Here is a 27,940-nt window from a genome sequence, read left to right as displayed (position 1 = left end):
CACAAACAAGCCTCGAGGATTTCAGAAACTAGAAGCATTCAGGGAAGCCTCTAGCTTCATCTTCTCTCGTGCTCCCCTTCTCGCTCCCTCAGTCCCATCCTTGCCCTCTTCCAAGATGTTCCTCAAACCTTCCTAACATATTTCCCCTTCAGGGAATGCCCAGAACCCCCTCCCACAGCCTTCTGCATGACCTGCTCCAGATGTGTGCTGGTAAATGCTTAACAACCAGATCTCTGGGAAGAAAGCTCATATTGGTTGCACTTGCCAACTTCCATGGAGTAAATACTCTGACCCTGGCTGACTTCAAGCTACCAACCACATATCACTGAACAAGGAGCTGGGAGCAGATGGGTATAACTGGCTCTCCCGTGAGACTGCACAAGCCAACTCCAGCACACCACTGGCCTGCTCCCTCATTTCATGAAGGTCTTTAAATATCACCTCTTGAGAGAAAACTGTCTTCACTGCCCCCATCAAAAGCAGCACCCCCCAACAATCCCCATCCTCTGCCCTGGTTCACTTTCCTTCCCCTCCTCTCACACCTGGTATTCATGTATTTCTCCAGCACCTGTCTCCCCTGACTAGTGGGGAAGCTCCATGAAGTAGGGAATCACTGGCATCCAGAACAATGCCTGGCACATAGTGGATGCTTAATAAACATTAAGAGATAAAAGGATGATGAGAAGGCCCATGTGTCTGTGCTGTGGTGTCATGAGGAAAAGACAGGGCTCGGTCTCGTTGCCCATGGCTTGGTGACTCTGATGTAGACACTGACTTTCCCCTGGGAAGCTTCTGAGCAATTGGACAATGACACTGATTTGTGTTTTAAGATGCCTTCTTTGGATGTTGGGTAGGGAGAAGCCCAGGGTAAAGGCTGAAACCAGGAGCCTCCTGAAGGTGCTTCAGTGGCAAAGAGTGAAAAAGATGGAGAGTCACCCCTCAACTGCCTTCCAGGAGAATCCTCAAGACTGGGGGTGGGGAGGCATGGGGACCCTGACGACACCTTGAGGCCTCCCCAAATCCCTTCCACCCAGCAGGAGCCTTTCCAGAAGGGGGTCGTCAGGGACCCTGGGTGACAGCAGGCCCAGCAGGCCATCTGCCAAGCAACCCACCACGTGGTTCCTCATTATACAGTGCAGTCACCGCTGCCAAGCCTTTGGAGCCACTCTCATACCGTTTGCTTTTAAAATAGAAGTTTCCTGTGAAACTGCAAATAATTCATTGCTGAGAGTCCTTAAAATGTTCACAGGTATTTAAAATGCTATATAATCAAGTTCACAAAAATATAAAGTGTAAGCGTTAAAATACTTTAATGTTCTAATTAAAACCGACCACTTACGCCCTGGCACTGATTCCTGTTTACTATTTCCGTAATAGCCAGTGGCCTGCTCTGGAAAAGAAAGAATTTTTTTTTAATTGGCCTTAAAAAAAAGAAAAAGTTAAGTCTGCTCTATCCAGTGATGCACTGAAGAAACTAAACTCACACTCACAAAATATCCACAGGTTGCCAAATGCTAAGGTATGCAAGCTGAGGAGGGCATCTGTGGGCCTCCCAACCCGCTCCCCTGGAAGCAGGGACTGGGCAGGAATAGGAGAAAAGGGAGCAGACAACCTTTATATCAGGGCTGTGAGAATGGCCACTACCCCAGACGCTACCAACCACCCCACCTTATCAATCAGATCCTCACTACTCGAGGCCTGGAGGGAAGCTGTACCTATGTGTAAGGTTTAAGGAGGTGAGTCAAGGCTCCATCTGCTCCATAAACCCCAACCTCTGTCAAGCAGTCAAGATGCCTCTGCTGTTCCCTCACCCTTCCCCTTGCAAAGGTCTACTCAACTTTCCATTCCTGGCTCAAATGTCACCTCCTCAAAGAAGCTTTCCCTGATTATCCTCACTTCAGTATTCGATGGCATTGCCCTGTTGGCTGGTCTGCTCTCCCTGTTCCTCTGTGCCAAAGGATGGCCTGTCACCCTGGGCCCCACCAAAGGCATCTTGAATGAGTATGTTCTCTGGACCAAATGTGGGCTGCCCTGTTGACAGCAGCTTGAGTGGTCACTAAGCCCCACCCTCAAACTTGGCTCCCAACACATGAATTCCCTTTCTGGCAGAGCATGCCATCTGTAATCATATATTATCTATTTGCTTGTTCAGTGACCCCTCCTCCTCTGTGCTATCATTTTATAGGTGCCCAGGACCCACCTTTGCACACATAGTAGGTGCTCATTAAATAACAGAGAAAATGGTTTCTTAGGTTCATGAATCTCAGTCTTCTTTAGGAAAAAATGCCCATTTGGCTTATTTATTAACTCATTCATTCTTTCAACACCACCACCCTTCCCTTACCAAGGTCTCTCTTTGAGTTAAGAGATATCACAAGATGCATTGACCCTGGGGGGCCCCCAGAGTCCTTCACCCCAAAGGGTTCTGCTTCCTTTTCCATCTGCTCCAGTCCCATGGACCGGTCAGCTCCTGAGCCTTGGACACTATCCCCTAGAAGTCCAGGATCCAACATCTCTCCCCTCCATGGTCTCCTTGACCTTCTAATTCCCTGGCCTTCTGGTTCTTGTTCTCAAAGGCCTCTCACACCTGCGCCCTCCTTCCTCATTCCTGCCCTACTTCTGGGCTACATCACTAATCACCAGTATGCTGGCTGCTCCCTGTTCCCACCCAATCTGACACAGTGGTTCTCAACTGGGGTTGACTGTGTCCCCCAGGGGACACCTGGCAACATCTGGACATATTACTGACTGTCACACTTAGGGTGGAGGCAGCTGGCAATTCGGTGGGCAGAGGCCAGCGATGCTGCTTAACATCTTACAACGCACAGGACGTGCCCCCACAGGAGGTGCTCAAACACCTCTGCCCGCTGAAGTTTCAAATCCGGAAATGCCCCAAATGCAACCAGTTCAGGCCATCAGCCTTTTATTTGCATTGCTTCCAATCCCTTTATTTTTGCCCTACAATGTACTGTGGTTTCCACTTTCCCTCTTTTCTCTTTTCCCTTCACCTCAGCTCGATGCAGAAGCCTGAACTGCTCTGTCCACAACGTAAGCAGAGACAAGGATGCTACCAAGCTACCTGCTGTCCCTGTACAGATGCCCCCAACCTGCCCGGGGGCAGTCCTGCTCTTGTGCAGCAGGTTGATTTCAAACGACAAGATAAAACATTCTCCAAGCTGAAAACCTAAAAACCTCCTGAAGAAAGCCAAACACAAAAGTCACCTATAATCTCCACTACCCAAAGAAAACGCAGAAGAGACCTAGGAACTCTTCCACTCGGGAGCAAGGGAGCTGGAACGTGTACACACACCTCCTGAGACTGAGGGCTGATCCCAAGAGTTACCCAGCACTTCTGGCCTGCCCACTCTCAGGTAGTGGTCTTAAGGTTGTGGACAGAAGCCCCCAGGGAACAAAGACATATCACCAGCAGGCGAAAGCTTGTCAGAAGCCACTGCAAAGTCCCAAGAGACCGACATCAGTTCTGTTCATCTGCTTTTGCCTCTGCCTCAGGTTACACAGAGAACAGCCCCTAACCCCAGAATGAATTCTCACTGCATCCAATAATCACCCCTCATTTCCATTTGGGGATCCCTGCCCCATCTCATCCCATTCCCTCCCAACTGCCGTGAACAGCTGCTGTGCTTTTTTGGCAAGCCAGCATCAGAATATTCTTCTTGTGGGTAGAGAAGTCCCTCCTTACATGAATCTTGGTGGGAGGCCAAGTCGGTTTCTGTTGCTTGCAATTAAGAGTCCTGGATGGGGTTCCTCACACACTCTAGGGATGACGCTCAAGACCCAGGTCTAAGCATGAACAAGTCTCATTCATCTGGCTGGAGAGAGGTTCTGCTTGTTCTGATTTACAAAAATTATATATAAAAAACAAAATAAAATTACACACTATGTGCTGCTCAGCTTCAGTTTTTAGCCACATAACCATGTGCTGAGGATGTTTCCCCGGGACAATAAGTATCATCGGTCTTTCTCTTCTTAAAGAACACTTTTCATAATTTTTTTCAAAAATGAAATCACTTGAACTTTGCTTGGAACAATTTGGGACACTTCCTTGAGAAAGTTAGAGTCCAAGAGGGTATTTGCAAACCTTGGCCAGACTCTCTGGGCAGATGACAGCCAAAGGCAAACTGGAGGATCGTGACCCCTGGTGACCCCACAACTGCAGGAGCCAATCAGGACTGATCACAGAGTTATGGCTAGGGCTGGTCGTTGGGTCCCAGACACTAAATCCACTTCTCAAAAAAGCTGTCATTACCAAGGCACCTTTATTATTCATTTAGTACTTATAACTACAACTGTAATAGGTCCTATTTATTGAAGAATTACTGCATTGGGAGCTGTACCAAGAACTCAATATCCACATCACTGAATCTTCACAGAAACTCTGTGATAGTTATTATCAACAGTGCCTCCATTTTAAAGGTGAGGAAAAACTTATCAGCAGTTTGTTGAGTACTTACTATGTACCAGGCACTGTTCTGAGGCCTTCACACTGATTCATTTCATTCATTCCTTCAACAGATATTTTGCTGAGCACCTACTACGTGCCAAGTCCCATTTTAGCTGCTACGAAGACAGCAGCAAGCAAAAGAGGCAAAAACCTCTGCACTGCTGGGGCAACCATTTTAAAAGGAAGAAACCAGTAAACAAGGCAAATAGTTAAGAGCATGTTACGTGCTAAGGAAGAAAAAAATATATAGCATGGAAGAGAAGAATGGTGTGTGTGTGTGTGTGAGGTGAAATTTTACTTAGGGTAGCCAGAGAAGGCCTCCCTGACAAGGTAACTTTTGAGTGAAGACTAAAGTGAAGGAGCAAGCTATGCTGACATGTGAGAAGAGAGAAAAGCGACAAGAAGGCCAGAGATCACCATCATTTCCATTTTACAGATGAAGAACTGAGGCCCAGAGAACAGGCTGGCGAAAGGTCACACAGCAAGCAAGTGGATGTGCCAGGACTCCCATCAAGGACTTCTGTTGCTGGGTCAGAGAGTTCTTTCCACTGAGATCCCTTGGTGAGCAATGACTTGTGCCTAAATTAAGATGCTTGTGAGAGCCTGCCTGTCACCTAGGAGAGATGGGAAGTGAGTCAGGCTTCCTCCTACACAGTCCCAAATCCACGTGGACACTCCCAGGCTTGAGCACACACACAGGTGTGCATGTAAGCCCTTCTGCCTCCCCGACAATGCAAGTGCAAGAACAGTGTCGCTGAGGGATGTGCAGCGATTAAGCTAATAAATAAAGCTGCCCAATCGATGGTTCCTGGAGCAGAGCACTGGGGAATGAGAAATTGCTACTCGTGTCAGGAAAATCTAGCTTCTCAAAGACTGACCAAATCTACAACCTCAACCAACAGCAACAGGTAAGAGGGGCTGAGCGGGGAAGAGAGGGGTTGGGGCCTGAGAAGGATCTAAAGCCACCAGGTACAGCTATGTGACTGCAGGCAAGTGACAGGCCCTCTCCGAGTCTTATCTGGAAAAGAGGGGGTGGGAACACCAGTCATTGCTTCAAATGCCACTGTAGGTCCATCCGGTGAATGTCACAGCACATCACAAATAGCATGACAACTCTGACCAAGTACCACACGCCTGTGGCATAAACTTAGAGGCTACGAGATGGTACAGAGGAGAAAGTCAATCTCCCACTCAGCCCATGTGCCCCTGCCAGGGGAAACCAACTACTGTTGGCAATGTCTTATGAGTTCTTCTGGAAAGTTCTATACCAACAATTATTCTCACTTGCTTGTATGTGCAAAGAGCAATTTGTGTGAGGTAACTGGCTTGCAAAAGGCAGTGTTCAGACTGGAAGCCCTCACATCTGATTTCTCAGCCCAAGGACCCAACTTCTGTGCTGCCCTGTTTCTAGCTGTTCCAGTCTAAAGGGAGTCTGGAAGACCAGCTCACAGACAAGCAAGGTTCCACCACAGAGAATCCCTCCACTTCCCCTGGGACCAGGCCACCACCAGCTTGGGGCTATAGGTTGGGGCCCCAGCTGGCCCAAGCACCATCTCCTCTTCCTTAGCCACCTGGCCACAGAGCAGAACTGCTGAGTCTGTCCCCTTCTCCCCACTTTGTGTCCCTAGTCCATGCCCTCATCACCACTCACTGGATGGCTACAAGAGACTGCATTTCCTACAATCCACTAACCTCAGCTTGACCTTTGCTAAAGTAAAACTTGAACAAGCCACTCCTTTGCTCAGAACTTTTCCAGAGCTCCCCAACGGCACTGCAGATGAACCCAGTCTTCCTCCCACCTAACCCAGCCCGTTTGCCTGTCCAGTCTTCTCTTCTGACTCCCTCCCTCCTGTCACCCATTCATCCACCACGTGTCCTCAACTGGTTATCCAGCACACACGTCTACAGGCCTGAACCCCTGCTGCCCCTCCCACCTGGTGCTCTCTTCCCATTTCTGATTTCTCCTTACTCAGAGGGACTTTCCTTGATTACCACTGAAATGCAACGTTCTTGTTATTTTTCCTCAGCGTTTTCTCACAAAACTCCGCATGTTTCATAATTATATGTGCTGTTTTCCCTTCACTGCCTGCCTTCCCCTCCCCTAGACCAGAATGCATACTCTTTGTGGGCAGGAATCCTGTCTGTCTCCATAACAGCTTCATCCCTGATGGCCAGTACAGTCAGTACCTGGCACACAGTGTGGGCTAAACTGTTCACTGAATGAATAAAATGGCCCGAAGCAACACCCTTCGCTAAGAAGCTTCCATGCATTCAATCTGCTTCCTGGCCCACATTCATACTATTGTTTTGAAAATCTCATAGAGGATAGGGCTGAAAACCTCAGCCACCCCCAGTGGTAAAACACCTCTGCCACCCCGCCCCGGTTATTGCCAGGACTCCCTTTGTCCTCCCTTCTTCTGTGCTGTTACATTAAGCAAAATTTCTCCATTGGCAAATAAATGCTTTTCCCATCAATAACCACAGATGACTAAATCAAACCTTTAGCTGCTGTTCTTATCTCTTAAACAGATCCATGGATTTCCCAACTAATCAGAAGGTGAATCAAAGGCTGCCATTTGAGGTGGGAGATAATCCGGTCAATTCTTCCAGGAGGAGGGACCCGGGTGGGAATTTGCGTATGGCTCCCAAAAAACAAACACTCTTGTAAATAAAGCAGGCCTCCATCCTGTCTCCACAATGCAACTCTTATTGAGTGAGTCAGGTGTTTGGCTGATTAAAAATTGATCCATTTCAAAATCTAATCAACAGAATAGGATTCTTTCATACGTTATCAAGAGAGCTGCTGACATCGAAAACCAAACCTGTTATTAACCCATGAACTCCAGTGACCTGCTGCTTGCCGCTCTGCAGGACTGTAAATTATTCAGTGGTCCAAGACCAGGGCTGGCGAGCCTGATGGATTTAGACGAGGGCGCAGTCCAGTGGGTTCAGGTCGATGGCGTGGCCCCGCCAGTCCCCAGGGGCTGGGTTCCAGACACTCGGGTTTTTCGTATCATGACTGCAAATACATTAGCCTTGTCCACCTGGGCTTTGCCATGGCTGTGCCTTTGACGGAAAAGGCTGTCTCAACTTCCCAAGCAGGGCAGGCAGGCTAGCCCAGGCCTCAGGGAGCTGAAGGGCTGGGGAACGATATTACCCCTAATTCCCAAGTTAATAAATTATTTTCTTTGAACTACAGAAAAGGAAAAAATAAACAAAGACAAGGGGAGCCTGGCTACATTTTGCAAACAGTTAGGAACAGGCAATACAGTCAGTTCAAATATTTTACCTCCTCGTGCAAGGAAGAGCTCTGTTGCAATGGGACTGTTTAAAGGAGGAGATGGAAAGAGCCAGCCATTGGCTGTTTATGTGTCTAGCAGGACCCACAGGGGCCATGGACTCTCTCACCAACTTCTGGACTCTTTGACCTTGAATTAAAGCTTCATTAAGAGCCATATCTTATAAAAACAAGAGCAGAGCAAATAAAGGATTTTTTGAAAAGGACACATACCCACGCCAAAGTTTCCATATTGCTAAGCAAGCAGGAAATCCAGCGGCAGCAAAGGCTGTACTTGGCATTATTTGGGGGCCTGTGTTCCACAGCTGACCTGATTAGAAAGGATTTACAAGGGAAAATGTAAGAGTCCCAGGCAGGGCTGGAAGAAGACAGCAAACTGGGAGAAGACATCTGGACCGTCTGACAAAGGAGACTGAGGCAAGTCACTTCCATGAAGAGGTAGACGCGAGCAGAGTGTAGACACCATCATGGGCTCCTCGAAGCAGCTGCTGGGAGAACCAGCAAGGCTCTGTGGGCCACGCAGGCAAACAAGGTTCCAATCTCAGCTCTGTATTTCCTGGCTACGTGAGTTTGCGAAAGTGACTCAATTTCTCATCCACCAAATGAGAATAACAAAACAGCCATGTATTTTAAATCCAGCTATGTATTTTAAGGTAACCTTTATAAGGAAGTGAAAGTCGCTCAGTCGTGTCCGATTCTTAGCGACCCCACGGACTATACATACCATGGAATTCTCCAGGCCAGAATACTGGAGCGGGTAGCCTTTCCCTTCTCCAGTGGATCTTCCCGACCCAGGAATCAAACCGGGATCTCCTGCATTGCAGGCAAATTCTTTACCAACTGACCTGTCAAGGAAGCCCTTTATAAGGAAGGCACATGGGAATTACTCAAATGCTCAACAAAAGGAATCTGTTGTTTTTGTTGTTAATATTATTGCTATTATTACGCCGGGTGTCAGTAGTGAATCAGCACCCTCCTCAACTGCACTATCCCAACCCAAATCCTGGACCTTCATATAACAAGCCAATGTGACCTTCCTCTCCAGCACATCAGGCTTAGTGGGAAACCCAGAAAGTACCTATAAAATGTGTTTAAGCTTGAAGGCCCAGGTCCTGGGTTAAACTTCAAGCCCTGCAACTTGCTGGCTTTCTAACTTTGGGAAAGTGAATTCATCTCTCTAAACTTCAGCTTTCAAAACTTTAAAAAGATGAGATGACAGTAATACAGATCTCTTGGAATTCACTTATTAGCGCAGTTCCTGGCAACAGTAAGCCCCAATTAATGCTGATTATCATCAGCAGCATTATTCAGACTCAGTTTCCCACTTAATCAAGAGATTATTTTGTTCATTTACTAGTGAGAATTGAACCTGGCAAGGGCCTCTTGCTGAGTGGTCCTGGGCGAGTCACTCCACCTCTCTGATTCCTCACTAGTAAGGGTAAAAAAAATGACAATATAAATTCCAAAAGACAAGGCCCCCGTCTGACTTCATAACAATACTATTCCCTCAGCCTGTAGAACAATGCCCAGGCTACAACAAGCACTTAATGAAAGGAAGAAAAATGAAGCACTACTTAAACATATTTGCTTGATGAGTTCTTTTCCAGAAAACATGTGTCCAGCACAAGCTGTCAGCACCAAATGGACACACAAGGAAGGTGAACATCTCCCTCTCCAGAACCAAACCCAAACTCTGAAGACCCCCTTGTTGCTAGTGTAAGCCCCCAGCCTACCCCCACCTAAGCAGCCTGGACACTTTGGCTCTGTTCCAGAGAGCATCCAGGAGGCCAGAGAGAGGCTGTCTCCCCAGCCAACAAACTCTTACAGACCACCAAGAATCCTCTCTTAAATAATAATATATTTATAAATCTGAGACCCCTTCTGACCTCTTCTCAAAGCAAAAGCATCCTCTGAAGGCCCCAGGATGTGATCATATTGATCTTGTCTGAGCTGTAATTTTCGTGGCTTTGAGTTGAGCAGACAGGGTCGGCCTGCCCAGATGGCTGTGGCCTGGCGGCTCTCAAGTGCCCAACAGCAGCTGGGATGAAAAAGATATCAGAGCTGTCCTCCAAAGTCGGGGAGAGCAGCTGCTGCACGCCAGGCTGAGGGCAGGGTCAGGAGCTGGTGGCAGACATCTCCTCCTGCCCTCAGACCTGGCCTGGCATCCTCTGAAGGCCCGTGGGGATGGAATGAATGGACCATGAGTACCTGAGGCTCTGGTCTGGCAGGGCCATGGCGAGGGGTGCACTTCTGAATCCAGGCCCTGCCCCTTGGCCAGGTCAGACCTTACCTGGACAGATGGTGGAGTCTCAGGAGGCCTCAGGTCTGAACCCAAGGGGCACTGGTGCCCCCAACAGCGACAGTCAGAATCTAGCAGACACTTGGAGCTGAGACAGACTTTCAGGCCAGCCAGGCCCGCCCTGCTGCCGGGGCTGCCGTCTACTGTTTACCCGCTGCCTGTTTTGCTCATGACAGGGCTTCCAAGAAGTGCAGACAGAAATCAATGCAGCTGGTCCTGGTGCCCAATCCCCCCACCTTTCTCTCCCGCTGCCAAAGTTCAGCTCCGCTTCCTGTAAAGCTGGGGCGGGCTCTGAGCTGGGCAGACGGAAGTGGAGACGCCCCCTCAATCCCCTGCCCAGGCTGGAGGCCTCAGGCAGGGGTGTCCCAGGAAAGGTCGGTCAAAGCCAAACCTTTATCTTCCCCTGCAGGAGAGAGCTGACCAGGAGGGGGACAGCAAGGAAGTTTTTGCTGCCCCACCTTCCTTCCACAGAGCACATCAGAAACATTGTTGAGCAGGAGTTTACCCTAAAGTCTACGTTCTGAGTCACCTGGGGCCTTGGTTAAAAATTCAGATGCAACCTAGCCTTGGGGACTCAGTTTCAACAGATGTAGGGTGGGGCCAGGATTCTGCACTTTAACAAGCCCCCAGGTGGTTCAGGTGAGAAGCCAAGTTTGGGAAACCTTATCTGTGTGCAAAGATGCAGCTTCCAGAATGCCAATCACTGGGATGCTCAAAAGAGAAAAGACCCGAAATGAAAGAGGACAACTAGATGAAATACAGGACACCAGATCAATTTGAATTCAGATAAATAACAATTTTTAAAAGTATAAAAACATCAAATATTGCACAGGATATACTTGTTAAAATATTTGTTTATGTTACGTCAGGTCTTTGCTGGGGTACACGGGACCTTCACCGTGGCATGCAGGCTCCAGAGCACGTGGGCTCTGTAGTGTGTGGCACGTGGGTTTAGTTGCCCCACAGCATGTGGGATCTTAGTTCCTCAACCAGGACTCAAATCCACATCCCCTGTACTGGAAGGCAGATTCTTAACCACCGGGCCACCAGGAAAGTCCCTGCACAGGGTATACCCGGTACCGTGTGTTTGTGCTCAATCATGTTCAACTCTTTGCGACCTCATGGACTGTAGCCCGCCAGGCTCCTCTGTCCATGGAGTTTTCCAGGCAAGAATACTGGAGTGGGTTGCCATTTCCTCCTCCAGGGGACCTTCCCGACCCAGAGACTGAATCTGTATCTCCTGCACTGGCAGGCAGGTTTTCTACCACTGTGTCACCTTGGAAGCCCTGTTCAGGATATACTTGGATTAAAAATCAATTGTTTATCTGAAGTTCAAATGTAACTAAGTATTACCATTTTTTGGTTTTTGCAAAATCTGGCAACCCAAACTGAAAACCATTTACCATTCCACACCAAAGAACTGACATAAACCATAGTTCATCCGCACAAGGGAATATTTACAGCCGCTAAATGGCTAGCAGTCATCAACACAGCACTCGCCAGGTGCCAGGCCCTCTTCCACCTGCCTCACATTAATGAATTAGTGTAATCTTCCAACAACAGAGGCCAGTATTATTGTTCCCATTTGACAAAAGAGGAAACTGAGGCACAAAGAGGTGAAGTCACTCAGTCAAAGCCACATGGCTAGAGAGAGGCAGAGCCAGGGATTGAACAAAAGTTAGATTCCAGAGGTAAGTACAGATTTAATCATCTTACTGTTCTCTAATGGAAAAATAAATTTAAAAAGATACAAAAGACTTAACTCATGCAATCTATTATAAGGTGGAGTAATACTTACATCTGACTTCATTACATAAAATTTACATATTAATTATAATACAGGCATTAGAAATGGTTAGGTCACACACAGCAGGCAGAAGTATAAACTGAAACAACCACTTTGGGGGAAATGCTGGCATACACTATACTGAAGCTATGCAAATAATTCCCTGTAACCAGCAATCCATGCCTTGATACAAACTTTGGGTCTCCACCAGAGGCAATTTTGCCTACCCCTGAGGGGACAGTGGGGACCCTTTTGATTGTCACAACTTGGGGAATGCTACTGGCACCTAGTGGGCAGAGGCCAGGGATGCTACTAAGCATCCTTCAATGCCCAGGACAGCCCCCACCACAAAGAACCATCCAGACCCGCATGTCAACTGTGTCAAGATCTAGAAATTTGATTTACACTCAAGAAAAACATGTGCACCAGTTCAACCAAGAGACACTCAGGCACCAAAGTTCCTAGAAGTGCTGTTAGCAGGAGCCCCAAATTGGAAGCCACCCAAATGCCCATCAACAGGAGAATGGATGAATAAATTGTGGCCTCCTCACACAACGGAACGCTAGATGAGAACGAGAATGAATGAACTGCAGCTACACTCAACAATGCGGATGAATCTCAAGAACATAATGTTAGTGAAAGAAGCCATACAGAAAAGAGCACATGCTGGGTGATTCCTCTCACACGAAGTTCACAAACAGGGAAAACTAACACGTGCTGTTAGGAGTCAGGATGGGTCACCCTGGGGCATGGCTGGCCGTGGCCGGGAGGGGCTGGATGGGCCTTCTGGGGTAGGGGCCAGGGAAGTTCTATTTCTTAATCTGAGTGATGGTTCCATGTTTGTGACAAGTCATTGAGCTGAAGATGTATGACCCATGTCCTTTTCTGTATGTTTGTTATAAAAAACAAAATCTAAAGAAATCATGATACAGATTTATCTCAGAAACAGGTGATTTTCATTTTCTTCTTTTTGCTTACGTGTACCTTCCTACAATTTCCACACTGAACATACTTTATTATTTGTTTAAAAATAAATGAGTAGGTCAACAGCATACGCTGTTTATTCATCAGAAATTTGCTGACCCCTGCCATGTGCCATCCCCAGCATGGGGCCCTTGGGGTGGCAGTGGGGGGAGGTGGGAGGGGGTCTCTTTGCCCTCAAGGAGCTCACAGTCGTGGTGAGGGCAGGGAGCAGCTGGAACTATAACCCAGGTCTGGGCCACAGCCAGATAGCAGTCGGGTATTTCATCTGTCCAGCCCAGCGTTGTAAACAATTTAAAACCCCTGCTGCAGGGGCAGATATCCCCAGCTGTCTGGCACTCCTGCTCCCCTACCAAACTTCCTCCTGCTTACCCAGGGCTGAACCCATCACTGATGTTACCTGCCTGCCCCCATGCTCATGGAAGTTTGCCATTCTCCAAATTTGATACTGCAATCAGCACTGTACTATGCCAGAACAATGGACAGAGGGAAAAAAATGTATAGGGGTAAAGAGGCTGGGGGAAGGGAGTCAGGGGACTTGCTTTTGACAGGAACACAGACACAGTAAGAACAAAATTTGCATTGTTCAGTCGCTACATTGTGACCCCATGGACTACAGCATGCCAGGCTCCTCTGTCCTCCACCATCTCCTGGAGCTTGCTCAAACTCAAGTCCATTGAGTCAGTGATGTCATCTAACCATCTCATCCTCTGCCGCCCCCTTCTCCTTTTGCCTTCAATATTTCCCAGCATCAGGGTCTTTTCCAGTGAACTGACTCTTCGCATCAGGTGGCCAAAGTATTGGAGCTTTAGCATCAGTCCTTCCAATGAACATTCAGGCTTGATCTCCTCTAGGATCGATTGGTTTGATCTTGCAGTCCAGGGGACTCTCATGAGTCTTCTCCAGCACCACAACTCGAAAGCACCAAGTCTTCGGCACTCAGCCTTCTTTATGATCCAACTCTCTCATCTCTACATGACTACTAGAAAAAACATCACTACAGAAATAAATCAAGTTTTATTTTGACCAACTTTGGGGGTAGAGGGGCTATCAACCAGGAAGTCTTAAAGAGTGATGACGGGCCATCAGGGAGGGTCAGCCAGGGTGAACCTGGAGAGGTGCGCAGCAGCTAAACTTCACTGAGCACTTGCTACGTGCCAGGCAGCACACAAGGGAGTGTGAACTGCTTTACCTGTACTGGACAGATGGGAAAACTGTGAGGCTCAGAGAACTGACAAGGTTGGCTCAGTGAGGATGGCAGAGCTGAGATACGAACTCAGACCAGGCCTGACTCTAGAGCTAATTCTTTTTTGGGGGGGTGGGCAGGGGTGAATTAGAAAAGGATAGCTTTACTACTCTGCCAGGCAAAGGGGGGCACAGCAGGCTCCTGCCTTGAGAAACTGCATGTCCCCACCAGAGCTACATTCTTAAACATGAGATTCCCCCCCTACTCTCCCATAGGAGAGCCACGATGCCATGTCAGCACCCCTTCTCCTCTCCTCTCAGGGGTCTGCCCGGAGCTGGCAGACCCCCGAGAAGGCACACAAGTCAAGAAAGAAGGGGACAGAGTTGAACCAGGAAAGGCAGAGCAGGTGAGCTACAAAGCACTGCTGCAGGGCCCTGCTGGGAACGCAGTGGAAAATACCAGCTGCTCCAACCAGCATCGCCTTTAATCTCTTCAGAAAATGGATGCTGCTCCTGGGTCCCCAGAGAGCCTAAAGTTTGGGCTGAAGGCTTTCTGGAAAAAAAGCTGTTGCCGGTGTCTCCACAGTCACCCCGGGTGACGTCTGACACTCCACCGCGGCACTGGCTGACAAGCGTCTTCAAAGGACAGAAATCGGCAGCTTTGCGGTCTTTTCATACAGATGTCATTCACCCACAGGAAGCGCTCTCCGCGTGCATTGTGAGAGTTATTTTGGTTTAAGGAAGCCAACCCAAGAGCAAATCCAAGAAAGAAATCAAAGGAAGGGGTGGGAAAAGAGCAACTCTGGCAAAAATGAGAAAAAGTGGCATTTGGGTAAACTGCACACAAAACAATCTTTTTCAAGATCTTTTTTGAGATCAAGGATGAGAGGGGAGAACTGTGCTGAATGTCAGCAGGTGTGGTGGGCTCAGGAAGATGTATGTATGGGACTTTGTGGGAGTCTGTGGGCCATGTTTAAAGAGTAAGCACAATCCATTCTCAACGAGCCAGACTTGCTGGGCTTACGTGTGACTAGTGAGGAGGGCAGGTGACTCGTGCCTGCTAGGGGGTCCCCAAGGGCTTCTCTGAAGAGAATCTGTGACCCGGAGGGAAGGAACAGCCTATATCTCCTTATGCTCCATGTGGGAGCTTATCTCTGGGTAGTTTACTGACACAACCGTGGCTGGGGCACTGCCCAGCCCCTCTCCAAAAGTTCCTGCAATCAGTGCAATTCTGCCCAGAGCTGTGTCCAGGCACATCATGTGGCCTACCTGTTCCCTCCTCCTCTGCGTGATGTTTTTCAAACAACAGGGAACATCCTGCACCACCAGGCAGGAAAGCACCAGGCCGGGTGGCCGGTGTGGCACATGTCTGGTTCACCTTGTAGAAATCTGGCCATGGGGAATGGAGTGGCCAAGAGTTCCCAGGACACTGCATAGGCAGAACTGTTTTGGAGGGTATTTCTGGTTGCAGGCAGCAGAAATTAAGTCAAAGAGCCTAACATTCCCATCTCCCCCAGAATCCAGAAAACAAACAAAAAACACAAAGTGGGCTCCTGTAATCAAACTACTAAGAGACAGAGAAGGTGGCCTCTGGGACAATTCAACCAGAGTCTGTCTCTCTCCATATCCTGACTCAGCCTCTCCTTACAGGCTGGCTTCACTCTGTCCCCATGAGGCTGTCGGCAATCCTGGCTACAGGCAGCTCTAGGCTTCCTTCCTTCTAGCAGCTCAGCTAGAGAGAAAACAGAGACTACCCTCTCTGCTTCAGTTGAAAAATCCGGGGGCACTCTTTGATTGGCCCAGCTTGAGTCATGTGACATACCCCTGAGTAGGGACCAGTCACCTTAGTCAGGGGGATGGACTATTCTGATTGGCAGCTCCCCCTCCTCTCCAGACTGAGTCACATGACTGAGGGGAGGAGGCAGAAAGCAAGAAGAAGGTCATCACAGGAATGGGGAACAGCCGGGCAGACACCCCAAGGTGTACCTGCTGCGTGCTGAGCAGCGATGCCTGACTGCTGCCTGACTTTGTCATGTCAGTGAGCACCTGACTGACCTCTCCCCAGCCTGACTTCTAGTCCATTATCACGAGAGACAGACTCACGATAGCCATTTGGATCACAAACACTGGGCAAAATCCACTGGTCACTCACAAGGTACCAAGTGCTCTGCCAAGTGCCTTCCATGAATAATCTCACTTGATCCTTACAGCAACCCTCTGTCAACCCATTTTACGGTCAGAGAAGCTGATGCTCAGAGAGGCAAAGAGCCTCCCTTGCCCAGGATCACACACACACACACACACAGCTTGTTAAGAGGCAGAGTTGGTTGTTGAAACTGACTCTGGTAGATGTCAAAGCTAGTGTTTTTTTTTTTTAATTGAAGTATAGTTGATTTACAATGTTGTTAATTTCCTCTGTACAACAAAGTGATTGTTATAAATATATATACCTTAAAAAAAACCTTTCCCACTATGGCTTATCACAGGATACTGAATATAGTTTCCTGTGCTTTACAGGACCTTGTTCTTTCCCATTCTCTGTATAATAGTTTGCATCTGCTAATCCCCAGGGCCCAATCCATCTTTCTGCCACTGCTCCTCCCCCTTGGCAACAAGTCTGTTCTCTACGTCTGTGAATCTTTTTGTTTCATTTGTGTCCTGTTTGAGACTCCACCTATAAGTGATGTCATACTTGTCTTTCTGTTTCTTACTTCACTTAGTAAGGTAATCTCGAGGTCCGTCGGTGTTGCTACCAATGGCATTATTTCATGCTTCTTTATGACTCAGCCGTATTTCACTGTATATATGTACCACATCGTCTTTATCCAGGCATCAGTAGACGGACATTTAGGTTATTTCTATGTCTTAGCTATTTTAAACAGTGCTACAATGAACACTGGGGTGCATGTATCTTTTTGAATCAAAGTTTTGCTCAGATATATGCCCAGAAGTGGGACTGCAGGATCATACAGCAGCTCTATTTTTCTTTTTTTTTTGAGGATCCTCCATACTGTTTTCCACAGTGATATAACAAATTATATTCCCACCAACACCGCTGAGGGTTCCCTTTTCTCCACACCCTATCTAACATTTATTTGCAGACTTTTTAATGATGGCCATTCTGACTGGTATGAGAGAGTACCTCATTCAGTTCAGTTGCTCAGTCATGCTTGACTCTTTGTGACCCCATGGACAGCAGCACACCAGGCTTCCTGTCCTTCACCAACTCCCAGAGCTTGCTCAAATTCATGTCCATCAGGTCAGTGATGCCATCCAATCATCTCATCCTCTGTTGTCCCCTTCTCCTCCTGCCTTCAATCTTTCCCAGCATCAGGGTCTTTTCAAATGAGTCAGTTCTCTGCAGCAGGTGGCCAAAGTACTGGAGTTTCAGCTAAAGCATCAGTCTTTCCAATGTATATTCAGGACTGATTTCCTTTAGAATGGACTGGTTGGATCTCCTTGCAATCCAAAGAACTCTCAAGAGTCTTCTCCAACACCACAGTTCAAAAGTATCAATTCTTCGGCACTCAGCTTTCTTTATAGTCCAACTCTCACATCCATACGTGACTACTGGAAAAACCATAGCTCTGACTAGATGGACCTTTGTTAGCAAAGTAATGTCTCTGCTTTTTAATATGCTGTCTAGGTTGGTCAGAGCTTTTCTTCCAAGGAGCAAGCATCTTTTAATTTCATGGCTGCAGTCACCATCTGCAGTGATTTTGGAGCCCCCTAAAATAAAGTCTGTTACTGTTTCCACTGTTTCCCCATCTATTTCCCATGAAGTGATGGGACCAGATGCCATGATCTTCATTTTCTGGATGTTGAGCTTTAAGCTAACTTTTTCACTCTCCTCTTTCACTTTCATCAAGAGGCTCTTTAGTTCTTCACTTTTGCCATAAGGGTGGTGTCATCTGCATATCTGAGGTTATTGATATTCTCCCGATAATTACCTCACTGTAATTTTTAAAAAGTGTTTATTTATTTGGCTGCCATGAAGTGATGGGACCTGATGCCATGATCTTCATTTTCTGAATGCTGAGCTTTAAGCTAACTTTTTCACTCTCCTCTTTCACTTTCATCAAGAGGCTCTTTAGTTCTTCTTCACTTTTTGTCATAAGGGAGGTGTCATCTGCATATCTGAGGTTATTGATATTTCTCCCAGCATTCTTGATTCCAGCTTGTGCTTCATCCAGCCCAGTGTTTCTCATGATGTACTCTGCATATAAACTAAATAAGCAGGGTGACAATATACAGCCTTGACGCACTCCTTTTCCTATTTGGAACCAGTCTATTGTTCCATACTTTGGCCACCTGATGCGAAGAGCTAACTCATTTGAAAAGACCCTGATGCTGGGAAAGACTGAGGGTAGGAGGAGAAGGGGACGACAGAGGATGAGATGGTTGGATGGCATCACCGACTCAATGGTATGAGTTTGGGTGGACTCTGGGATCTGGTGATAGACAGGGAGACCCGGCATGCTGCGGTTCACGGGGTTGCAGGGCTTCAGACATGACTGAGCGACTGAACTGAGCTGAACTGATTTGGCTGCATCTTAGTTGTGGTAAGCGGGCTCTTTGTGCAGGGTTTTCTCTAGTTGCAGCACACGAGCTCTAGAGCACTTGGGCTCCGTATTTGGCTTAGTGGCCTCTGCACCAGGTGGGATCCTGGCTCCGTGACCAGGGATCAAATCCACATCCCCTGCATTGAAAGGCGGATTCTTAACCACTGGACCACCAGGGAAGTCCCAACCTCACTGCAATTTTTATTTGCATTTCTCTAATAATTCAAAGTTAGCATTCTTAATACTGACCCCATTCTGACCCTCAGAGAAAAACACTTAAAAGAGTCAATCTCCCTTAAAGAAGCACAAGGGGACAGAGGCAGGCTCCCAGATACAATGACCACAGAATTGTACCCTCTAGCACAGAGATACTTGTCACCTGTACAGAGCTGAACCCCCTTCCGTCACTGGGCCTGCCACCAGTGGGTGATCAACAAATACTGGCTGAACTGGATCCAAACCCTGGAAAAAGTTAGGATGGAGAGGCTCCCCAGGGGATGTTTGGCCCCTGGTCTCTGTGGCCAGAGAGTGATACTCCCTGTGACTATGGAGTGACAAAGTGGGCCTTGAGTCCGGGCAAGTGACAAGTGTCAGATCACCTGAGAAGCAGAGGCACTGCCAGACATTATAAGAAGGATCCCAAAGGAGAAACTCAACCTTCCATGACACTGGAAGGACTTCGTGTCTAGTAATACGGAGACAAGATAACCTGAAATGCGCGCACTACAAAATATCCAGAAATAATGGATGAAACATACCAACACCCCTTTGAGTATATAGGTCAGCTCAGTGAGAAAGTTAAGAGAAATTCTCAAGGGCCAAAGCTAAAGAGGAAACTGAAAATCAGACTGCCAAGTATGTGAACTAATACTTCAGTGCCCCGGACAATGAAAGGGTGGGACGGGCGCCCATTTTAGTCCATAGATCTTCACCCTCAGTGAGAGTGGGTCAGAACACATCTATCCACTAATGCAGAGAGAAGAGGACAATGGGATTTGATCTGTCTTGGCCCTGTTTCTAGATTAGAAAACCAAAAAAAGCAGTTTTCCCTGGTAATTCATAACCAAAGGTCTGCCCTCATATGGGTTCACAGGTCAATTTTATACTGCCCTTAAGTTCTCAGACTTGTGTACACCAGCATCACCTGGACACACAGATTTCCGCGCTCTACCCCCAGAATTCCTAATTCAGAAGATCAGGGATGGGACCAAGAATTTTCACGTCTAAGTTCTCAGATGGTCCAAGGGCCACACTTGGAGAACCATTGCTGTCAATCAAGCAATTAATATAAAAAAGTAATTTTCCTCTAGTAATACCCCTGGACACTAAGCAAAAGTGAATACAAAATCTCTAGAGCAGGAGTGAGCCAACTATGACCCGCAGGGCCAAATCCTACCTGCCTGCAGGCCAAATCCAGCCACATCCATTCAGTTACTTATTTCTGGTTGCTTCTGTTGCACAACAGCAGAGCTGAGTTGTTGCATCAGAACCCACAATATTAAGAATATTTGTTACCTGGCCTTTTACAGAAAAAGCTGGCCAACTTCTACTCTAGAGGTCACCCAGGCCACACAAAATTCCCAGAGATTCAATTCTCCTAAAGATGAGCTTAAAATCCAAAATTACAAAACACACAAGGAAACAGTCTACTATGTGTGAGGATAAATAGACACAACTAGCAGAATCGGATATAAGAACTTCAGATAAAGGGATTGTAATATACAGCTTATAAATGTAACAGAGGGGCAGAGCTTACATTTAGCAACTCTGAGGTCAATCAAGTGTGAGATCCACTGTGCGCCAGGCTTTGGGCCAAGTGTTTTCACATGGTCCAAATCCTTTTCACATGAAGAACTCCATATCAAGTATGAGACTAAGGCTCAAAAATGTTTCTTCATCTTCCTAACTTTATACAGCAAATATGAAAGAGAGCCAGGATGAAACCTAGGCTTTGGCCAAAACCTAGTTCTAGAAGGTTCTAGAGCATCTGACTCACTTCCACTCCGCAACAGGGTGATCCATAGTAGGGGCTGGGAGCTCATAACTTGCAGTTCCCAGCTAAATATGGAGAAGCCAACAACCTCCTGAAACTACATGCAAAATGCTGTGTCTCAATCAACAGTGCTCCTGAAGAGAGGATACATAGCTTTCATCAGATTCCCAAAGCCGAAGAACCCCACAGATAGCCAGATCCAAATGCAAACCTTCTTGACGCACCACACCAGAACCCTGTTAATAACTAAAATTTCTCGTGCATGATGTTAAGCACCATTTGCAATTTGTAAGAATATGCTTGTTTAAATCCCACACAATCCTTTGCTGCTGCTGCTGCTGCTGCTAAGTCGCTTCAGTCGTGTCTGACTCTGTGTGACCCCATAGACGGCAGCCCACCAGGCTCCCCTGTCCCTGGGATTCTTCAGGCAAGAACACTGGAGTGGGTTGCCATTTCCTTCTCCAATGCATGAAAGTGAAAAGTGAAAGTGAAGTCACTCAGTCGTGTTCAACTCTTAGCGACCCCATGGACTGCAGCCCACCAGGCTCCTCCGTCCATGGGATTTTCCAGGCCTTTGAGGAAGTACTTTTTATCATCCCCATTTTACAGATGAGAAAACTGAGGCTACAGAAGGGTCAAGTAACTTATCTGGGGTCCCACAATTAACAAGTGGCAGAACAAGAACCTCAGAGTGGAACCCACTCACCTGCACGCTTTAACCCCTGCCACAGTGCCTCCTGCTGCATGTAGTAAGCAGCCATCCAGTTCTGAAAACAATTACTTATCTATACAAGTTTGGAGGGCCTGGGGTCTTTCCTATCTACCCTGGAGCCATTTCTATGCACAATAAACATGAGGGTACTTCTACTCTCATTTCAGGGCAAAGCTCCCTCCTAATCCCAATCTTCATGTCCAGAAAAATATTTTAAGGCCAGCCAGACATGAATAGGACACTTCTCGGAGTGTGAGCATTACCCTGTCCCCCACCACCTTGCCTGGCGCCAGCCCAGACACCAACTACCTACTTGGCTGCTGCTTTGCTCATCTCCAGCGTAAACACACATTTACCCAATTTTTCAGAATGAGCAATATTTACTCAACAGCCCAGAATGGCTCATATGGAACTATTAAACCCCATTGCCTCAGTCTGCAGCTTGGAGTGCGATAATGAATCAGTATTTTGGAGTGATTACGATGCTAATAAGAATGTGTGAGGCACAGAATATCACTATGCAGGGGCAGCCGCCAAATCCCCTGGACTCCCTGCCTCTGAATCTCTCATTCGGGAATGCCACCATTCCAGAGACCAGCCTGCCTGGGAACCTCCAGCCCCCGAGGCGGGCCATGCTTGAGTTACTGGAACACAAAGCAGATGGAAAACAGAAGCCTACCATTTTGCAGAGGGCGGGCCCCGCTATGCCAGCCCTCATCAGAAATGTGGGGAGTGACGGTGCCCACCTCCTGACAGCCCCAAAGGCCCAGAGCTCCCTATTCTGGAAGGACGTAGAGTTTCAGCACAGCATTTCACACACTCAAACATGCACAAATATTGGAGAAAAAAAATACTTGTTCCCTCAGGCTGCATGCCTGAAGCAATGTTGGATCTGGTGGATTTTTTTTTTCTTTTGGATCTTTCTCTTTTCACAAGCCCCTAGGTAAATGTAAGTGGCAAAAAGAAAGCATATATCTGAATGTGGTGAGGCCTCTCCTGCTCCTCTCCCCATCTGTCCAGAAAAATCACTCTATTCCTGTCCCTGCCTTGACCTGTTCCATCCTGTGCACTGATATTTTCTGGATGCCTGGAAAGGCCAGGCATGCACTTTCCAGCTAGGGGAGGGTGGTGGGTGCAGCTGAGTCTCCTTATCTAGGCACTCCCCCTACCCTGGCCTCGAGGCCCTTAAACCCCTCCAATTCTCCTCTTTCGCCCCTCCAATGCCCACTTCACCCAGTCACAGTTCCCCTCTATTTCAGAATAAAGACCTCAGCAGGGTCTATGAGCCCCATTTGAGTCAGTCCTGTCTAGCCCACCTCAGCCACACTTCTCAGAACCAGAGGTGTGTCTTCCCACCCGAGGACCTTTGCCTGTGTTGCTGCCTTCTTCTGCCTGGATGACTGTGGCCCCTCTTCACTTGGCTAACTCAGGAGTCCTTCCTTAACTCCCGGATTAAATCTGTTATATCATCTGTTGTATCATCATTCCTAGATCATTTCCTCCACAGCCTTTTACAGGGTTTGCAATTTTAAATATGTGTGATTATTTGATTAATGTCAGTCTCTTGAGGGATTTCACTTCTAAGCACTGTAGAGACCAACAGTGCCATCAGGGCAGACAGCATGTCAGTGTTGATCACCAGGGCATCACAAGGGCATAGCCCGGGACCTGGCACATAGTAGGTGCTGGATAAACACAGATGACTGATTGAGTGAATAAATTCCTGAGCCGCAGCCCCTCCCCTACTACTTCCTTTGGCTGTCTCTTCACTGAGCTGGACCTCATAGTCTTTCAAGCCTTTTCTATGTGGCCCTGTCTTATCTATTGCAAAGTGTCACGCTCACATTACAAGCACCAAATAAATATTTAATCATAATAAAATGCTTGTGGATCCTCAACCAGAATAGTTCTGTGCCCTTTCCTTGGTTTGGCTGAGTGTTGAGAGTGTTTGTGTGTGTGTACATCTATATTTCTACACAAGAGTCTTCAACAGAAACATACACACCAACACATGAATGTGTCCATCACATTCATTTGAAAAGGGTTAAGTGAGAAGCCCCGGCACGCTAGGCACAAGTGCTGGAAGAAGAAGAGTGAATGAAACAGACTTGCTATGGGCTGCACACGAGCTTGCTATGTGTTAATCCTCAGTTAAATGCTTCAGGCCAATTCACTGATCTAATCCAACAATACTTCCTGAGAGAGGCTTTGAGGCTCTGAGAGACAGAGAAGCTGAGGCACACAGGAGAGAGCACTGGCCTGGAGTCTCACTGACAGGGACAGAATTTGAACCCAGGACTGCTTGACTCTGGAGCCAGATTCTTGGTCTTGAGAAAAGAGCCAAAGACATAAAACCAGAAATGCAATTTTTTTTCCATCACTGGAGTGTTTCAAAAAACACCTAGAGATGCCCGGGGACATGGTCTGGCTGAGGAGAGAGTGGTCCATTCACTTCATGGAATATTAGACCAGTGAAACACTTGATCTGAAGACAACGATGATGTGGGAAAGGCCAATGCCAGTGTTGAATGAAAAGACCACGAAACAGAAGTTGCCACACTCCTGACGGCAAACCAGGAAGAGCAGACGGAGGCACACTGAAGCGCTAAGGGGAGCCTGTGCTGGCGTCTTCTTCCTCTTCTTTTCTAGTTTTAAAATCCTCCACGTGGCAATACGCCTTTTATAAGATGAAATTAATTTTTTAAATCCCTTCTTTTCCTTTCAGTCACAGGATTCCCTGATAATCCTCTGTGGCCAATGCCTTCCTCCCTACCCCACAAACCAAAAAGCTTTCTTCAGCTCCTCTTGGTCCTCTAACAACTCAGGAAGGAAAACAGGAAAAAGAAGGCAGAGACGGCAGGAAAAAGAAGACATGGTGCTATTGCACGCGGGGATCCTAGGGATGCAGAACTGGGGAGGAATGTGTGTGTGTGTGTGTGTGTGTGTGTGTGTAAACGCACCAGTGAGTATATGTGCATATGTGTGCAAGGATCCTAGGGATGCAGAACTGGAGAGGAATGTGTGCGTGTGTGTGTGTGCGTGTGTGTATACATACCAGTGAGTGTATATACACATGTGCAGGGATCCTAGAGATGCAGAACTGGCCAGGTGTGTGTGTGCGTGTGTACACACCAGTGAGTGCATGTATATATCTGTGCAGGGATCCTAGAGATGAAGAACTGGCAAGGTGTGTGTGTGTGTGTGTGTGTGTGTGTGTGTGTGTATACGCACCAGTGAGTATATGTGCATATGTGTGCAAAGATCCTAGGGATGCAGAACTGGAGAGGAATGTGTGCATGTGTGTGTGTGCATGTGTGTGTATACATACCAGTGAGTGTATATACACATGTGCAGGGATCCTAGAGATGCAGAACTGGCAAGGGGTGTGTGCGTGTGTGTGTGTGTACACACCAGTGAGTATATGTACATATGTGTGCAGGGATCCTAGAGATGCAGAACTGGCAAGGAGTGTGTGTGTGTGTGTGTGTGTGTGTATGGGCCAGTGAGTATATGTGCATATGCGTACATGTAAGTGCATGCGTGTATGCCTGTGGCTGAGGATGCCGTGGGCCTGTGGCTTTCCAAGCAGTCTCACCAACCAGAGCCTGGCTTCCACACAGCTACAGTGAGGAAAATCCAAGAGCCCTCTCCAAGTAGGGGAGGCACCCCAAGGCAGAGAAAGAGCAGGTGTCATCACCTGCTTTCTTTCTAAGGCCTCGAGCTCCTCTGGTTGGAGGAAACGTTACCGTGTCATTTCCCTTCATCTTTATCACTGACACCTGGCCGTCTGGAGGATCAAGTGGGTAACAGGGAGAAAAGGGAGAGCAGGCATCAAGCCTCTCTGCTCCTGATGGCAGCCGCAACAGCCTAACTCCTGCCCTGGCTCTCGGAGAAGCAGCCTTGTCTTGTCCACACTGCACAGAGGCCACAGGCTCCAACGGAACATCCCAGAGTACGCTGGGCCAGGATGGGTCTGAGGGAAGTCGAATTTGCTCCTTTCAGTATCTTCACATCAAATTCAACCCCTACTTCTCAGTGAGGTCCTGAAAGTTTAAGAGTTGCTCAAAACTTTCTGGGAGCAACAAAAATGTTGTGCCATCAGCAGATATTTATTGAGCATCTAAGATGTGCCAAATTCTGTGCATGTGACAAGAGTCAACAACACAGACACAAACGCTGCCCTTGTGGGTCTTAAAACAGACAAGGCAAGGAATCCCAATGAACTGTGATGTAATAATTATGGGGGAAGCCCCCTGATCCTGCCAGAAGGTTCAGGAAAGCCTCCCAGCTTGGAGGTGTAAAGGATGAGGGAAATTTGTCAGGCAGAGTGATGGCAAGAGAATTCCAGGCAGGAGGAACAGTATATGCAAAGTCTGGAGGTAAGAAAGCGTAAGGAATTTGTGGACCTGATAATAATTTAAGTCTGGCTGGGGAGCTGGTGACAAAGAAGTGTAGTAAGAGATGAAATGGTGGAGGCAGACGCACGAGGGAGGAGGTAACCACAACAGGTCTTGTAAGCCAAGGTAAAAATTTGGACTTCATCCCTTAAGCAACAGGGAGTCATTGAAAGTTTTTAAGTGGAGGAGAGGGTGTGGTGACCTGATTTCACTTTTCAATAAAGCTCACTCAAGGTAGAGCTCAGGGTCCTCAACTCTTGGTTTTAACTTCAGAATCAAGCAAGGGCATCACCATGTGACCTAAGTCACTGCCACTTCCCCACCGTGGTTTCCTGGGGATGCATGCCTTCTACACAGAGTCCTGTTACTCACCAAAAAACCCATGTGAGCTGTGACGGATACCTGGAATTCTTACCCCAGGCAACCCCTCTCCAACCCTCAGTCTTGCCCATCTGAGATAAGATTCAACCCGCTTCCTCCAACTGGGAGGGTTAAACGAGCTCAGATTTGTCAGGGGCTCAGCAGGGCGCTTGGTGCTGGAAAAGCACGTCATAAATAGGCTACTAAAATGTTTCTTTTCACTAGTTTAGAACCTCCTTAAGCAGTGAGACAGACTTGAAGACCCAGGGCCCACAGGTCCAATTCGATATTTATGAATAGGCAAACCTATTGTGTGCCCAGCATTTAATTATTTCCAATTTCTTCCCTGCATTTACATCTTAAAAGAATGTTCATAAAACCCAAGTTTCTGGCTTCTCTTGAAAACCTGAACCATCTGCTTAAACCCACTACAGCACAGGCCCTCAAGCACCCTTGAAGGCGTGACCAGCGTCTTCTACCCCAGCTCCAACTGTCAGACCAGCTGGAGGGTGACCTCAAGGTGGGGAGTTTCCCAGAGCTCAGGGCTAAAGATGCTAAATCTGGGAAGAGGCAGTCAGGGGACAGAGGGGCAGCCAGGCAGAGCCCCCTTTCTGGCACAAAGGCCCCCTCAACCCACTTTCTCTTTGGTAATATCCCTTCCAAATCATCCCTTCCTTCCTTCAACATCTAAGGAGGTTGAACGTTAAAAAATATATATATATCCAGCTCCATTCTGTGGCCCTGAAGGCCCTGTGTGATCTGACCCCTATTACCTCTTAAATTCATCTGCCACTTCCCCACCTCTAGGATGCAGAGAGCATCCTGACTGGGGGGCAGGTGGGCGGAGTGGAAATCCAGCAAAGAAAGAAGAGGTTGGAAATAACTTGCCTCATTTTGCAGATGAAGATAACCGAGGCATAAATGGGACCCTCACTGAAATCAAAAGGGTCCAGGAATCAGCCAGTGGTCCTACTCCCCTCACTAGGAGGGCCCAGCTATCTCTGCCTAGCAGCCTCTCATCAGAAGGGCCCTGGCCTTATCAGGACATTCGCAGGGCACGGTCCTCTCTCACTCACAAACCCACCGTGCTCAGTGGATGGAGGTCTGCAAATATTTGTCAGAAACCAGGTCCGGCTCCAGAAATGGAAAAGTAACCCTCCTGCCCCAGAAACCCTGCAGAGGGGCCCCCTTGGCTTATAAGCACCTCTCCAGCTGGCGAGCATGGCAGGTGCCCTCATCTGCAAGGATACAGCAAAACGCTCCCTCGGGTCCCACCCTCTCAGCTGCCCTCCTCTACCTTCTCTTGGACCTGCAATCTGAGAATTGCTCCATCCCTCTCTCTCTCTCTCTCTGTTCCTCTACTATGTTCTCCCTTCCTCCCCAGCGAGGGAAATGGGGGGTAAAAAATCTCCCAAGATCCCCAATTTAAAATAAAGTCAGATCTTTTTCTCTCCCCTTCTTTACTACCTAATAACCACACTTGTGTGAAGTTGATGCTCTACATAACGAAAAGAGAAGCCTCCTTGGAGATGGTACAATCAGACAATTTTTAAGATCACGGAGCATTAGACCATTCCCAACTGGGTTTACTAATCAAACAGCCAAATCCTTCATAACCAGCCAATCCCTACAGGGCAATTAAATCCTTCCCCTTTAAAACACTTGCCACACTGTCTGGGGACAGAAAGAAAAATTTGCAAAATTCATTTGATAAATTAGCCAGGGAAAAGAAAGGAGTGAATCAAGCTTTGTTCTTTTCATTTTTTTTAATTATGGAATTCACAATGCCTGAATAATGTTTAATAAGAACTATGAAAATTCCTAACAGTATTACAACACAACACAAAAGAATTAACCTGGTTACCGTGAAAAATTGCATATTTAATTAAGAACAGAGAGTTCAAA

General features: G+C 47.5%; 1 protein-coding gene across 3 annotated transcripts in view; it reads right to left on the bottom strand.

Moving 5' to 3' along the window:
* The window catches only part of CUX2 (cut like homeobox 2), a 275,625-nt gene that overhangs the window by 224,578 nt on the left and 23,107 nt on the right, over positions 1 to 27,940 (bottom strand). Inside the window, exon 1 of one of the 3 annotated variants that reach the window (XM_069557874.1) lies at positions 10,051 to 10,267. The exons of the other annotated variants lie outside the window; for them this stretch is intronic. The gene's annotated coding sequence lies outside the window, so the exon portion shown is untranslated. Of the gene's footprint in view, positions 1 to 10,050; positions 10,268 to 27,940 lie in introns of those variants that run through there. 3 annotated transcript variants of the gene reach the window in all.

Source organism: Ovis canadensis, chromosome 17 (assembly GCF_042477335.2).
Source record: "Ovis canadensis isolate MfBH-ARS-UI-01 breed Bighorn chromosome 17, ARS-UI_OviCan_v2, whole genome shotgun sequence".
NCBI classification, from domain to species: Eukaryota; Metazoa; Chordata; class Mammalia; order Artiodactyla; family Bovidae; genus Ovis; species Ovis canadensis.
This window is presented reverse-complemented; position numbering and strand designations above follow the sequence as displayed.